Source organism: Ammospiza nelsoni, chromosome 6 (genome assembly GCF_027579445.1).
Source record: "Ammospiza nelsoni isolate bAmmNel1 chromosome 6, bAmmNel1.pri, whole genome shotgun sequence".
Classification (NCBI taxonomy): Eukaryota; Metazoa; Chordata; class Aves; order Passeriformes; family Passerellidae; genus Ammospiza; species Ammospiza nelsoni.
This window is the reverse complement of record NC_080638.1, coordinates 61,279,318-61,295,785: the sequence shown is the minus strand read 5'-3', so window position 1 is coordinate 61,295,785 and position 16,468 is coordinate 61,279,318.

Here is a 16,468-nt window from a genome sequence, read left to right as displayed (position 1 = left end):
GCACAGGGCATGGAATTGTGTCCACGTGGCTCTGGAATATCCCCATTGGGGGAGACTCCAAACCCTCTCTGGTCTCTGTTCAGGGAAGTTTTTCCTCATGTTTGGGTGGAACTTGTGGGCATCAGTTCCTGCTCGATCCTCTTGTCCACAGAGCAGGGCCTGCTCCATCCTCTTGGCACCTCCTTTAGACATTTATACACATATATGGGATCTCCTCTGTTGTCTCTTCTTGGGGCTGAACATTCCCAGCTCCTTCAGCCTTTCCTCCTCAGAGAGGCTCCATTTCCTTCATCCTCATGGGAGGAGGATTTGCCTCTGCTGTTCCTGCTCCAGCATCTCCGTGTCCCTCCTGTCTTGAGGGGCCCAGAACTGGGCACAGCACTCTGGCTGAGCAGAGGGGCAGGAGTCTTCTCTGGGAAGCAATTCCCCAAGGTTTGTGTGGAATTCAGGGACTTTGCTGGTCAAAGCCAGGGTCAGTCCCCTCTGCTGGCACGGCAGAAGAGTTTGTAACATGATTTTCCTCAAACCCTGGTGAAATGATGGAGCATTCAGCTCTTAGCCCTCACCTTCCCCCAGCTCCATAAACGCCTCCTCTGCTCTGGTACCTCTATAGTAAAAGGAGTTTGTGGATAAATTAAATTAGAGTCAGTATACTTGAGAAGCACCCTCAGGTTTATTCATTATTTCAGTGTTATGATGTTCCCTGCATCCCATTTCCAATGCTGGCAGTGTATTCCATCAGGATTTTTTTATCACCTGTTACTGTTGATTCTGTCTGAATGCCTCAGAAGCAGCTTTGACTGCATAACTTAGAACTAAAAGTATTTTTCTAGTCTGATTTTTTTTTAAAGATGATATCTGTCAAATCCATGCACACTGGAGCTGGAACCCTTCCCTTTCTCCTGGCAGCTTTCTGGGAGAGTGCTGAAGTCTAAATAAAATGAGTGGTGAATGCTGTTCTTACTGGAATTGTTGTCTATTGTACAGGACAGTTCACATGAAACTGTTTTACTCATTAAATTTTTTCAGATTTGGTCATTTGTGTGCATCAAGCTACAGTCACAGTATTGTACAGGTCAAGTAATTAAAGAGGAAATTTTTTTTCCGTTGTGAGGGTGGGAATGGGGATCAGAAGAGAAGAAAGCCAAGGCTGAACTGGTTCCAGTAGGGACAGAAGCAAAGGAACTGCTTGGAAATGTGACTGGAGCTGTTCCTGCTTTCAGGGCTCATCCATGCCCTGCAGAGGATTCTCCTGAGTTTGTTGGGAAGTTCTGGCATGCTCTGGGTGCCCTTCCAGAGAGACACTCCTTGGTGTTTTAGTGGCAGTTCCTGCAATTTGAGGATTTGGCTTTAGAGCCTGAGTGAGGAGCCAGAGATGCTGAGTGTGTCATAGTGAGAAACTGCAGTGGAACTGTGAACAGAACTTAATTATGTTTTAGTGCTTAATTATATTTTAGGGCTATGGTCATTCTCTGTTTAGTGCTCTTGCAGTAACTGGTGGATTCCTCACCATTTTTCATTCTTCTGGAAGTGAAAGGAAGTTTCTCCAAGAGCATCACGTTTCTGTTCCTCCATCCCACAGTCTTGACACTTCCCTGTGCTTGGAGAACCATTGGCAGGGATGTGGCTGTGGTGAGGACTGACCTGATGGCTTTTAAATCCATTTTTAGCCTGGTAGGAAAGCTGACCGGACACTTCCTCCTCGTTTCCTCAGTTCTTCACCATCCTGTGAGTCCTTGGCCTCCTCATTTTTGATTTATCCACACAGTTGCAGGTATGCAAATAAATACAGATTGGAAGGAAAACACAAGCCAGGTGTTTTTGCAGTGTCTTTTGACAGATTTTTCTCATTATTCTGGGTTTTCTGAGCACTGGTCACACTCAGTGTTGTGAGGTGAAAAGACAAATGTAGAAGGTAAGGCTGGGGTGGGGGGTGGAGAGGGGGAAGTTTCTAGGATGGAGTCACAGTGGCTCTGCAATCTGTGTCCCACTGGAGTGGATCTTGGAACAGCAGTGGAGTGACCCTGGACAGGCAGCAGAGACAGATCTTCACTGTCTGTGCTGCTCAGTGTTCATTTATTGGCAGCAGAAGAAAAATTGGAGCTGCTTGGATACCCAAACACCAGATAAACCCCAATGTCTGTCCAGATTCCCTCACTGGGGACATATTTATGTTTTCCTGGTGGGCAAACCAGCCTCCAGATCACCTGGAGTCCCTCCTGCTGCTGTGCTGGGGATTGGGGATGGGAATGGCTCTGGGATCCACCACGGAGAGCCCTTGGAAGGCAGCACAGCTGTAGGAAAAGCCTCTCCCACAGCCAGCCCTGTGTGATGGAGGGGGATGTTTACCTTAAAAACAGTGTGAGCAGCTGTTCAACTTCTGAGTATATTTGTAAAATTGGTCTTTTTATACACCGTGTGAAATGGACTGGAATAATTTCTTTTGCTGTTGTACCTGTGGAAGTACAAGCCATTTTACAGGAAAAAAAAAATTATAAAACAAATTAAACTATTATCTCAGTATTGTCACTGACTCCTTCAGTTTATTTTCCCTGCTGGTTGGTTGTCAGAGCTTGACTTCGATTTGCAAAAAAACATATAAACAACTTCAAAAATAAATGGTTTCTTTTACTCTTTTATCCCCTTTCTACTCAGCAAACAAAACCTGAAGCCTTTGATTGAGGATTCTTAAATATTGGAGGTAGTGGAGCGTATTCAGGTGTGAGTGCCCTGGAATTTCAGTTAATTCCCTTCCCTGATTTTTAAATTGAACTGTTTGTTTTCAGTGTCAGCTGCCTCCTTGCAGTGTTAACATAATTGCTAAATAAAAGCAATTTCCAGGAATAATATGCTTTGTGACTCTTAAAATTAATTTCCATAATGGGAATTCAGTGGTTTGTTTTCCATCTGTGTATTCTGCATCCCTTTTTTTGCAGGTGGTCCCTGTAGGAACAGGAGCTTCATTTTTTTTAAAGGAGCTAAAATGAATAATCTGCTTTTTTTGGGATTTGGAAGGGAAGCACAGGGAAGTGAGCACAGGGAAGGGAAACAAGGATATCTGCAGTGTTTTCTAGATGTGGGCACCTGCCAGCTGGCTCTTGTGCTTCCAGGGAAGTCAGGAATGCTGGATCCTTTCCAGGGAAGTGCTCCTGGGTGAGTTTGGGATGTTTGGGTGTAGCTGTGCTCCCCTCCCAGCAGAGCAGTGACCCCTTTCCTGTGGGATTGCTCTGTGCAGCTGCACCCCAGCACACTGAAAATTACTCCTGAGGGCAGGGGTGTGCTCCTGGTGGATTCCTGGGCAGGAATTCTGTGCTGGGAGAGGGGCAGTGCCCAGGGGAGCAGAGACAGGCAGGGCCCTGCTGGTTTAAAGCAGTTGGGGGTTTGGGGTTGGAGTGGGATGATCCTTGAGGTCCTCTCCAACCCAAACCATGCCAGGTTCCAGGGCAGCCTTGGGGCAGCTCTGCTGGCAATCCTGCGTGAGGGAGAATTTTCTGCTGCTCCTCAGGGGAAGGGAAGAGCCTCAAGGCAGGAGCGAAGGCTGAGAGGGAGGGACAAGGAGAGTTCAGAGCCCCAGCCTGGGGAGGGGGCTGAGGGAATCCTCATCTTATCCCACCCGTGCCATGTCTGGCACACCTTCCACTGTCCCAGGATGATCCAAACCCCATCCAGCCTGGCCTTGGACACTGCCAGGGATCCAGGGGCAGCCACAGCTGCTCTGGCAACCTGTGCCAGGGCCTGCCCACCTTCAAAATTCTTCCCAATCTCCCACCCATCCCTGCCCTCTGGCACTGGGAGCCATTCCCTGGCTCCTGTCCCTCCATCCCTTGTCCCCAGTCCCTCTGCAGCTCTCCTGGAGCCCCTTCAGGCCCTGCCAGGGGCTCTGAGCTCTCCCTGGAGCCTTCTCCTCTCCAGGGCAGCACTCCCAGCTCTCCCAGCCTGGCTCAGAGCAGCAGAATTGTCCCAGCTCATCCTGAAGCAATCCTCAGTACCCCTCAGGACTGACCCTGTGTTTTACGCAGACTGTGTGGATTTTGTATCAATTCTGTCACAGGTTTGTTGTTTAATTGAAACCTTCAGCTTTCAGCCCATTCTCCATTCAATTTATGCAAGACAACAGGACCACACATCATCCTAATGATCCCATTCCCTTGCTGCTTTTCTCTCCCCATCCCTCCAGCTCCCTGATTAAAGATGTTGTGGTCTCTTTTTTCACTCCGCTCTGAAGGGAGCATCGATTCCTATCTGTGTTACCTGGCTGTAAAATTTCACTGCTCACTCACTGCAGCTCGAGCTGCTGGGAAATCATCTCTGTGAGAGCTTTCCAGGGCATCTGTGGCTCCTGCTTTTCTCTGCCTTTCAAGGCATGGATGCATATTTTTAGGAGGAACTTAAGAAATCTCTTTCATGTAAAACTAAGGCAGACAGAAGTTTGACAGAGGAGTCTGAGCCTGATAGTTCTTTTCTTTTCCACTCACTGAAAACTCCTGTCTGAAGACAGGAGATGAGAAAAGACTTCACAGCAGAAAGGAATTGAGTAGAACCCCAGTTACATCAAGGCTTGGAATCCTAGATGTGCCTGTAAATAATTAAATTTTTATATCATTAATATAATACAATACAATGCAATACAAATTGTATTATATTATACTACATTACATTATAATGTATATACATTATAATGTAAAATAATATATATTGTATTATACTACATTACATTATAATGTATATACATTGTAATGTAATGTAGTATAATATAATACAATTTATATTATATTATATTATATTATATTATATTATATTATATTATATTATATTATATTTTTATATACATTTATATTTTTATATACATTTGTTTATATATGCAAAGAAATCCTCTTGGGGGAGCATTGCCCTTAAATGCTGTATTTTTAAAGGAGCCTGACCTTTGAACTGAGCCCAAATCTGCTAATTCTGGTAGGAATTGTCCTCTGCAAGGACAGAAGGGGACAGAAAGGGAGCCAGGGAGCGGAAATGGGATGTGTGGGTTTCTGGGTTTCCTCAGGATTTGGTCCTGTCCCCTTTTGGTGCCTGTTGAGCCAAGGCTACAAATCCAGCTCAGCTGGGCAGGGAGAGCAGGGAGCAACATCTGGCACATCTGTGGAGCATCCCCTGCCCTCTTTATTTCTCCCTGATTAAATGGAGTGAGGAGCCAGGGAAGGGCTGGAGGAAAGGAGAATTCAGAGTAATTCCCCTGATGAGAGGGTCCAGAGGAGGATTAAGCTGAGCTTTGTCCAAGCTGTGTCTGTACACAGGGAGTGGTTTGGCTTTCGATGTGGTTCAGCAAACCTTACTGGGCCTGGAGGAATCATGGAATGGTTTGGGTTGGGAGGGACCTCAAGGATAATCCCATCCCAAACCCCTGCCATGGCAGGGACACCTTCCACCATCCCAGGCTGCTCCAAGCCCTGTCCAGCCTGGCCTGGGGCACTGCCAGGGGTCCAGGGGCAGCCACAGCTGCTCTGGCAACCTGTGCCAGGGCCTGCCCACCCTCCCAGCCAGGAATTCCTTCCCAATATGCCCCCTATCCCTGCCCTCTGTCTGTTTGCATTCATTCCCCCTTGTCCTGTCCCTCCATCCCTCATCCAGAGTCCTTTTCCAGCTCCCAGTGGCAGAAAGGCACCAGCGGGTGCTGCCACAGCCATCCCATGCCAGGGGAGCTGCACAGGCACCCAAAGCCAAAGAAATTCCCCTTTCCCAGGGGAAGGCACGAGCTGACAGGAGGGCAGGTTTGGCTTCTGCCTTTTCCCTGCTCAGCCCTTGGGTTGGTTTTCATTTCCCCTTTCCTATCCAGAGAACAGGAACTACAGAGCTACCTGGCACTGCCTGACACTGTCTGAGATTTTTCTTTTAAAAATCTGGCTTTTCCCTCAATGGTTTTATCCCCTCCCTGCAAGCAGATAATAAACATGTCCCTTTTTGTCCGTGGGAATGTTCTGTGCAGAGCCCAATGTCTTCCTTCAGGTGTTTGTTCTTCCTTCGCCCTCTGATGCTCCCAGGAGTGTTGTCCTTTTCTCAGGATCTGTTTTCTCCCTTCCCTCCCTGCCCATCAGGATACACCACCCTGTTGGATTAGGCCCTTTACTGACCCAGAGATGGGGCAGCTCTGCCCTTAAGGCCATTTCTGTGCTTTTTTTGTGCCTTTTCAGTTCCTTTGCTGGATCTGGGCACGTGGTGATCTCTGCTGCTCAGTGGGACTCTGGGGTGTGGGGTGACATCCCAGCCTTGCAATCCCCCTGTTCCCACCACGAGGCACCTGGCAGCTCTTGGGAATTGCTGCTTTAGCTGGGCTGAGCTGAACCTGGTGGGATTGGGTCTCCCCTGGCTGCAGGTGGGGCTGGAATCCTTCCCCACCTGCCAGACTCCCCCTCCTGGGAATTTGGGACTGATGCCTCCATTCCCTCATGGAATGGCCAAGGTTGGGAAACACCTGTAGGATCATGGAGGGTAAGGATTTTGGAGCTCTGCTTTCCAAAGTCAGGGCTTTTTCTACTCAAAATCCTCCTGGAATTCCTCTCTGGAATTCCCTGCTGTTGGCAGAGCTCATGAGGAAGCAGAACACTTTTGTTTGGTGCTTATTCCTGCTCATCCTCCCAGTGGAACCAGCTGGTTTTTGCATTTCTTTATCCTTTGAGCTGAGTCCTGCACTAACACCTGTGCTTTTCCTGGGACAGACGCCTGGTGGGAAAAAAACCTGGCTGATTCCTTTTGGTTTATTCAATCCTGGACCCACACTAAACCATCTTTCTACTCTTCCAGAACTTGCCTGCTATCCACAATCAATAATTAATTAATTAGAAGTCATTAACAGCACTGTGATGGCTCTGGGAGGTTTCTCACTCTGCACCCAACATTTGCTTTTCACTTTTCTGCCTTTTTCTTTTTTAACTCAATTCCAGGATTTACAAGGTAAAGCCCCTCCATGGAGAATCCACCAGTATCCATCAAAGTCCTGGAGGTTTTTATTCCTGGTGATTAACTGGGTGCTCCCCTGCCCTGCCAGGCAGCTCACCCATCCCATTTAATCGGATTATGCAAAGTGTTTTGCAGGGAGGACGAGGCAGAGACCTGGGATGAGCTCAGATTTGGGGATGGAGACGAGGATGTGCTGGGAGGGGGGCACGGCTGCGTTCCCTGGGATGCCTGGGGATTTCCTTTAATTCCCTCAGCAAAGGGAGCAGGAACCAGAGCAGGAATTCAGAGCAGGAATCAGAGCAGGAACCAGAGCAGGATCCAGAGCAGGAATCAGAGCAGTTTTGTTTTTTCTCATCCTGGCTGGAAGAAGCTGCTGGGGAAAATGGGGTGTCTTGGCTTGAAAAGCCAGGTGTGTGCTAAGGAAGGCAGGAGCCTCACCTGAAATGGAAAATGTAAATCCCCTCCCTCTGAATTGTTGTAATTTTGAAATTAAGGGGCTCTAGGGCAAAGATATGGGAGTAAGAATAACAGTTCTTTATTAGGAAGAAAATGAAAATAAAATAAAAATGCAGGGATACAAAACAGCACTGCCATAGTCAGTCCATGCCCTGCCCCCTGTGTGTCAGGGGGTGTCCCAGCCCCATGCCATGGGGGCTCAGCCCTCCTGCAGTGCCAGCTGTGGCTCTGCTGCAGCAGGGATCCTGCACAAGGGGGGAGTTTTCCTCTGCAGCTCCAGGGCTGCTGCAGATGGGCCTGGGCTCCCTCTGGCCATGCAGTGGAAAGGCTGTCCTGGTGTCCCAAACCTCAGATTGGATCCAGGTAGGAATGCTTGGCTCCTCCCCTGGGCGGAGCATCTCCCCATGGGATGCTGGGATTGGATCAGCCCTGCAGGGACACTCAGTGGCCATGGACAGCAGAGATCTCCTGGAGGGAGGGTTGGCTGTGGGAGAGATAAAGAAACAACTGCCCCATGAACAGAGATAACTGCTCCACCTCTGACAGATGGGAATTGAACTCATATTGCTTTGCCTTCCAGGACATGGGGGTTCTCCCTGTCCCTGTTTTCCACTTCCTGGGATGCTCCTTCATTCCTGGCTCATTCCACACACATCCCTGTCACCACAAAGAAGAATTTTTTCCTAGGATTTTACCTGCAGGTTTATGGCCAGCTCCTGATTTTCCAGCAAATCCAAATCTGACAGAACAAAAGGAACCTGGCAGAGGCCTCACCTTGGTCCCTGTCCCAGCCCTTAGCCCAGAACATGGATCCCCAAAACCACCCTGGATTCCAGGCAGGATGTTGGACGTGGATTCCTGGAGCTCCCCACCAGCTATTATGGCATCATCCTGACCTTTTCCCCCCTCTCCTGCCCTGCTTTGTTTCAAGGATTAACTCCCAGAGCTGTGTGGATGTTTCAGACTTGCAGCTATCTTTTATTTTCCATTTTTTAAAGCCCACTTGGTTGTAGGGGGAAACACAACCCCAAAGAGAACACACATCAAAAGAAAGCCAAATATAGAACATGTTTTTTAAAAAATTAAGACAATTTTGAATAATAGCAATGTGTGAGTGAGATTTTGTAAAAAATTTGCCAACTTTGAAGGCAGTCTCAGGACTTATGGATATTTAGAGCTGACAGTCCTAGATAGAGGCTTTTCCTTGAGCTTATTTGGGAAAGTGGTGCTAAACTCCAGTGATGATGGGCTCAGAGCAACTCAAGGAGTCAGAGTTGTGTGAACTCAGCTCCTTTGGTTTTGGGGGGTTTACAGGGAAGGTGGTGTTTGACCATTCCATGGAATCATGGAATGCTTTGGGTTGGAAGGGACCTTAGAGATCATCCAGTTCCACTGTCCCAGGTTGCTCCAAACCCCATCCAACCTGGCCTTGGGCACCTCCAAGGATGAGACATCCACAGCCTCTCTGGGCATCCTGTGCCTCCCCACACAGAGGCATTGAGGTTTGGGAAGCAGCCCAGCCTAGGAAATCTGCTCCTCTGAGCATTTTGGGTTATGGTGCTGAGCTTGGAAAGGGGACTGGCAGCTGGTTTAGCCTGCTGCATCCTCACCAGACCCATCTGGTCTTCCTAAAATGCTGTGAGATGTGAGGATGTAGCAATTTGGGGTTCATTTCACCTCCAGAGCACCAGAATTCCAGAATGGTTTGGGTTGGAGGGGTCCTTAAAGCTCACCTCCTTCCAAACCCTCTGCCGTGGGCAGGGACACCTCCACTGTCCCAGGCTGCTCAAGCCCCCTCCCCAAAATAATCTGAGGGGTTTTTTCCTGGTGGCTTTGGCAGGAGGAAAAGTGGAGCTGAGCAAATAATGAGCCAGAGGTGCAGCTTGAGGCCTTGCTGTTGGTTTTGTGATAAAGGTGCTGGGGTGCTCAATTCCCAAGGAAATACTGCTGCAATAAAGTGATCATAGGTCTTTCCAGATGTGTTTAGGGTTAGGAGGCTAAGAGGAAATTCCTAGCTGAATTCCTGTCTGTGGGATAATGCTCTTTCCATGATCCTCCCTGCCAAGAATCACTTAATTATGAGTAATTAAAAAAAAATAACCCAACCTATAGCAGGGCTTTGGTTTGGCTCGAAAATGCTGAGGGGTCTGGGGACAGGAAAATGGAATAAGGGAATAAACCACAAAAAATGTATGAACTGAGTGACCTTCTGTGCAGATGGGACTTGGCAAAGAGGGGGGAAAAGGGATGTGGGGGAGAGAGGGGATCTCCTTATCAGGGCAGGGATTTTGGGATTTTGTCCCATGCCCATGCTGGAGCCAGGGATGCTGTTGGGTTCCCTAAAAAAAAAAAACACACTTCTTCTTCTCACCAGAAGAACTTCTAATTCTGTAATTTCCCTCTTTTTCCTCCCTGCCAGACCAAAAAAAAAAAAAAAAAAAGTGTTTTCTGCAGGGATTTGGGATTGCTGTGATGGACCCAGGCTGTTGGATCAGTGGTGGGTGTAAAAATGCAGCTTTCCCAGGAAAACCTGATGTGTTTGGGCAGGGGCTGGCTCTGAGATGAGGTGAAAAATCTGAGCCCTGGAGCAAAATCTGAGGGGATTCATTTAATTTTTCCCCTTCCCTGCTAGGGATTTGGTTATGGACCCTCCAAAATGCAACACTTAAAGCAGCAAAATTATTCCAACATGAAACTTTATCCCTGAGAAATCAAAAGTTTTGCTCGAGCCTCATCTTATAGAAAACAACAGAAGGAAATGTTGAGATTTTTTTTTGAGATTCTCCCTCAACTGTGCCCCACCAAGGAAATCTTGAGTAGTTTGAAAAGTGGAGTTGAAAATGCCCTTTGTTAATTGTTTGCCCTGGAGATGAGCATCAGATGTTTTGGGTTGGTTTTATTTTTGGGGGATTTTTGGGGGGGGGGGGGTTTGTTTTGTTTTTTGGGGGGTCTTTTGTTTTTTTTTTTTTTTTTTTTTTTTAGTTTAGTTTTTTTTTTTTTTTTTTTATGGTTGTTTTGTTTTGTTTTGTTTTTGGCTTCGGTTTTGGTTTTGGTTCCTTGTTTTTGAAAGTGCTCCCAAACCACACCAAGATCTGGAGATGTTGTACACCTGTGCTGGGTTTTGGGCATGGATTCCCTCATCCATAAGTGAAGCATAAACCAAAGTGGGATCTTCCTCTCGTCCATCCTGTGACTCAGGGCACCAAGGGGACAGGGAGGGTTGGCACAGGGACATTTAACCCTGCAGGGCTGTGGGTTGAAGCTCCTGGCAGGAATTTCTCCTGTTCTCTGCTGGGGCGGGTGCCCAGAGCCCTGGGGTTTGTACCTGGAGGGGTTGGATGTGTTACAGTGGATGTTGTGCACATCAAACCCATCGAAGGCAAACTCCTGGGCTCAGGGATTTGGAAACATTCCTGGCTTTGTGGCAGAAGGGCAGGGAGCTGGAAGTGATGGAGGGAAAATGTGATGTAGAGGGAAAAGGGTGGGGGAGGATGGAAAAGGAGGGATGTTGAGGTTATGATAACCATGGGGGCAATAAAACAAGTGTGAGGCTGGGAGGGAGCCTGGGGCTCTGAGCTCCTTCCCCAGGTGCTGCTGCCTCCATCTGGCTCTGTGGCCTGGATTCTGGCCAGGGGACAGGAGGGGAAAGGTGGGGAGGGGGCAATAAAAAAATGCGGAGGAATGTGGGCAAATTGCATCTCTACAAACTCAGAGCTGGGTTTGGGTTTGAAGGGACCTTGAAGTTCATCAAATTCCACCCCCTGCCATGGCAGGGACACCTTCCACTGTCCCAGGCTGCTCCAAGGCCTGTCCAGGCTGGCCTTGGGCACTTCCAGGATCCAGGGGCAGCCACAGCTGCTCTGGGCACCCTCAGGGCTTGCCCACCCTCACAGGGAGGAATTTCTGTGGTCCATGCAAGGCCCTTCCTGTTCCCATTCAGTTTAGATCTGGGCAGAGCTGGGATTGCAGCAGCCAGGCTGGGATGGACTGGGATTCCTGGGTGGGCACTGAGGGGACAGGACCCCCCTGCACCCCCAAATGTGTTTGGTCAAAGGCTGAGCTCGATGATCTTGGAGGTGTTTTCCAAGCTCAGTGAGCCTGGGATTCTATGAAATGTGGATGGGACCAGGGAGGTCATTGTTCCCCTGGACTCAGCACTGCTGAGGCTGCACTGTGGGGTTCACATTCTCTGAACCTGAGAGAAGCAGAGAAAAGAACAATCAAAACAATTCTTATCTCATTTGCTGCTGCTGTGTTGTGCCAAAGTAGAATGCAATGTGGAGATTGTTTACCCAAAGTGGTGTTTTGTTTACCCAGAGTGGTGGTGTTTTGTTTCCTTGGCCTATCAGGGCCAGGCCTGTGTCCAGACAGTCGGTCAGCAGACACTCACGAGATTTTGTTGAGTTCATGTGCAATTTCAATTTAGATGCAGTGTAATACAGTCTAGAGTAATACAGTATAATAAATAATATAGTATAATAAAGTAGTTAATTAGCTTTCTGATATCATGGAGTCCTCCTCATCATTCCTCCCTGCCACAGGGGTCTCCTTGAATCCAATCCTGCACCTCGAGTGCTGTGCCCAGCTCTGTGCCCTCACTTTGGGAAGGACATTGGGACAATGGAACATGTCCAGAGGGGACAACAAGGCTGGAGAGGGGCTGGGAACACAAACCCTGTGAGGAAGCCCTGAGGGAGCTGGGGGTGCTCAGCCTGGAGAAAAGGAGACTCAGGGCTGCCCCCATCACTCTGCACAGCCCCTGAAAGGTGCCTGTGCTCAGCTGGGGCTGGGCTCTGTCTGCAGCAGCACTGACACAGCCAGAGCACACAGCCTCCAGCTGCACCAAGGGAAATACAGGTTGGATAGCAGGGAAAAGTGTTTTACAGACAGGGTGAGAAAGTTCTGGAATGGCTGCCCAGGGAGGTGGTGGAGTCCCCACCCCTGAGTGTGTTTAACAAAGCCTGGATGTGGCACTGGGTGCCACGGCTGAGTTGAGGTGCCAAGGCAGCCAAATGCGGGCAAAGCCAAGTGTTTGGTGGCCTGAAGGCATCTACTGGTTGCAGTTTGTCCCAAGAGCCAGGAGCATCCTCCTGGAGGCTTCATCCATCCTGACTGTTGTATTTGCATTCCCTCCAGATGAAGGAAGGAATGATGGATGTGCCTCCATGTTCTCAGAAGGTTAATTTATTATTTTAAGATACTATATTATATTAAAGAATGTTATACTATACTATACTATACTATAGAATACAGAAAGGATACTTACAAAAGGCTAATGAGATAATAATGAAAACTCCTGACTCTTTCCAGAGTCTTGACACAGCTTGGCCCTGATTGGCCAAAGAATCAAAATAATTCACAGCAGAATCCACTGAAACAATCACCTGTGGGTAAACAATCTCCAAACACATTCCACATGAGCACAACACAGGAGAAGCAAATGAGATAAAAATTGTTTTCCTTTTTCTCTGAGGCTTCTCAGCTTCCCAGGAGAAAACTCCTGGGTGAAGGGATTTTTCCAGAAAATGTGAGTGTGACACCTGACTCATTGCTCACCCATCACCTCTCTGAGACCACTGCGAACAGCAAATTGTATCTTCACTGCCTTTAAAAACCCTTTTAAACCTTTCTGTAGGTTTTGACAAGGTTCTCCTGGTGCAAAAAGCCCAAGGAACTTTGTGGAGCAGCCCTGGCTGAGATCCTGAGCTGCCTAGGAGAGCCAGGGGCTCACGGATGCAGGTGGAATAATAAGGATGCAGGGGGAAGGAAAATTTATGTTTGCAGGGCAGTAAAACCTGCTGAGTCCCAGGCTCTAATTTTCTCCTTCCTCACCTCCAGGTACAGTTTTCCATGGATTCAGCCCTGCACATTCCTGCCATTCCCTCCTCAAGGTAGTGCTGGGCAGGTTTTGGGGAGCTGTGGAAAGAGGATCCTCCACAGGGAGCTCAATTTGTGTTTAACCCCTAAATCTGTGTTTAATTTAAATTTGTGTCAAACCTCCACCTAAATCATGCAGGAAGGGTTTATGTGAGGCTGTTGCAGACAGGGATGAGGGAATTTATCATGCTGTGCTGCTGCCAGGGAATATTCAGGCAGGTGAAGGATTCCTGGATTTATGGCAGAGGGAGTACAAAAGCAAGGGGATATTCCTGGATCAAGCAGTTTAACCTGCAGAATTGAAGGTTTTTAGGGATGGAGCAGGGGCACAGGGAGGGCACATCCAGGGGTAAAGCAAAAGCAAAATTTTCTGATGCCAGGCAGCTGCACTGGGGAGGAGGGGAGGGATGATCAGAGGTTTGGGGTGGGATTTGATACTCAGCACCCCAGGAGCTGCACCCCAACCCTGGAGGTGCAGGACAGGAGCAGAGGGTGCCCATTTTCCTTCTGGCCATCCCAGGCTGTCCCCCATCCCCTCAAGCCACAGCTGCAGCCCATTTCTGAGCCCAGCTGGGTTTGGGGGGGAGGCTGAGCCTACCTTGAGCTCAATAAAAGCTGTTCTCTCCCAGGCCTCACCTTTTGCCTGAGCACACTGAAACCCTGGTGAGCCGCCCTGCAGCAACCCCAGCTCTGCACCTTGTCCCCAGCTCCTGCAAGCAGGTCCTGCCATCCTGGCTGATTTTCCATTTTAATCTCCTGTACTTTCAGTATCTTTCAGTATCTTTGAGTCTTCACTGCCTTGGAAATGTCTTTTTCTTTTTATTATTCTCTCTCTCTCTCTCGCCCTTGGTGCTACCATCAGCTTTCTGACACGAGGGTTTTATTGGGATAAAAGCAGATTTTTATCTCCCAAGCCTGTTTATTAAACTCTCTCCCTTCTTCCACAGCGAGCTGCCACCCACCCTCCCGGACGTTTGTCGATTCAAATCAGGTTTAATCAACTCACAATATTGGACACAGTAAAATTGGATTTTTGAAAGCCCAATAAAGTTGTGCCACTGCTCTGGAGGAGCTCAGATTTCATCACATCGTGTCAGCCGCCACCAGGAACAGCCCATGAGGAGCTCATCTGCAGGGAGCAGCAAGCTGCTGAAAATGGATGGAGCCTCTCCCGAAGAAATATTGACTATTAGTATTCTTATTAACATTCTGCTGTCAGAAATGACCAGTGGTAATAAATACAGCTGTAGCTTTTCATCCCCCTGCTCATTCATCACTGTCTGCCTGAGCTTCCCTGGGTGCCCAACTGCTCCCCACTGTGCACATGAACCCTCACTGGACACCATCTCTGCCCAAAAGGAGCTCTTTGCCCTCATGTTGTGTCCTTTATTATTAATAATTATATAATCTTTATTAATAATTATATAGTTATTAATAACTTTATTATAACAATAAAATTAGTAATAGTTATATTATTAAAATGTAATTGTTATATTCATATTAATTTATATAATTAATAAATTTATCAATAATTACATTATAATGATAAAATAATTAATAGTTATATTAGTATTAATTTATATAATTATAGAAAAATTATAAATTAATACATAATATAAAATATTGATAATAGTAATAATAATAATGATTAATGTAAAAATAAATATAGGCTATATTATAATAAAATATAAAAAATAGAATTTCTATTATACTATATTAATAAAATTTCTGTTAATATTATAAAATTCTTATTCTTATTCTTATTCTTATTCTTATTCTTATTCTTATTATTATTATTATGTTTGGGTAATATAATTATTATTATCTTATTCTTATTATTATTATTATGTTTGGCTAAAGCCCATCCCATTCAAACCCCAGCCATGGCAGGGACACCTTCCACCATCCCAGGTTGCTCCAAGCCCTGTCCAGCCTGGCCTTGTGTGGTATTTTTGGGGTCCCCCATTGTGGGGAGGAATGATGAACTTGACTCCATGTTCTGAGAAGGCTAATTTATTATTTTATGATCTATATTATATTAAAGAATACTATACTAAAATGTGAAAAGAATAGAGAAAGGTTATAGGCAGAAGGCTAAAAGATAATGATGAATCTCCTGACTCTCTCTCGAGTCCCGACACAGCTGATGGTGATTGGTCATTAAGTCAAAACAATGCACATGAAACCAGTCAAACATGCACCTGTTGGATAAACAACCTCCAAACCACATTCTAAAGCAGCAAAACACAGGAGAAGCAAATGAGATAATTATTGTTTTCATTTCTATCTGAGGCTTCTCAGCTTCCCAGGAGAAAAATCAAATCCTGGTGAAGAGATTCTTTTTCAGAAAATATGATGGACAAATGGACAATTGTCCATCCTTGGACAATTCCAGGGATGCAGGGGCAGCTCAGCTGCTCTGAGCACCCTGTGCCAGGGCCTCCCCACCCTCACAGCCAGGAATTCCTTCCCAATCTCCCATCCATCCCTGCCCTCTGGCACTGGGAGTGTCCAAAATCCCTCTCCAGCTCTCCTGGAGCCCCTGGCAACTGAGGCTGCAGATCCTGATATTCACCTGTGCATCCCAAAATCTCCACAGGAGCTTTTGTGACTCTGTGCTTTTGTGGAACCAAACCTTTGGGGGTTTAGGGCTGGAGATTCAGATCACTTGTGCATTCAGCTGTGGAGTGATGCTACCCCTATCCCAACATCCCAAAGTGGCCAGCAGGACCAGCCTGGAAAGGATTTTGCTGCTCTGAAGGAGTTAAATACTCACTGAGCACCGAATGGGTGTTTCTGCTGCTGCAAAGTGGCATTTTCATGGCTGGGAACCACTGGTGCCTGCCCACTTTGGGGTAAAAAATGCCATAAAGGTAAACCAGGTTGTTTTGGTGGGCCTTTTGTGATGGGATGGGCTTTGCTGGGCAGAGCACAGCAGCACTTGGCCCTCCTGTGGTCCCAACCCAGCAGGAACAATTTAATTTTTAATTATGAAGAAGCACTAAAGCCCATTTTAAAAACATGTTTTGAATGGCTGCATCATAAGGTCAAAATACAATTTCTAAATTCTCCAGCTCTGATGCAGAATTCACTTTATTGATTTTCTGTGTGATTTGTAGGAGCTCCCATCATTGTTTTGACAGTTTTATCCTGGAGTAATAGACTTCCTTTTGGATAATTACAG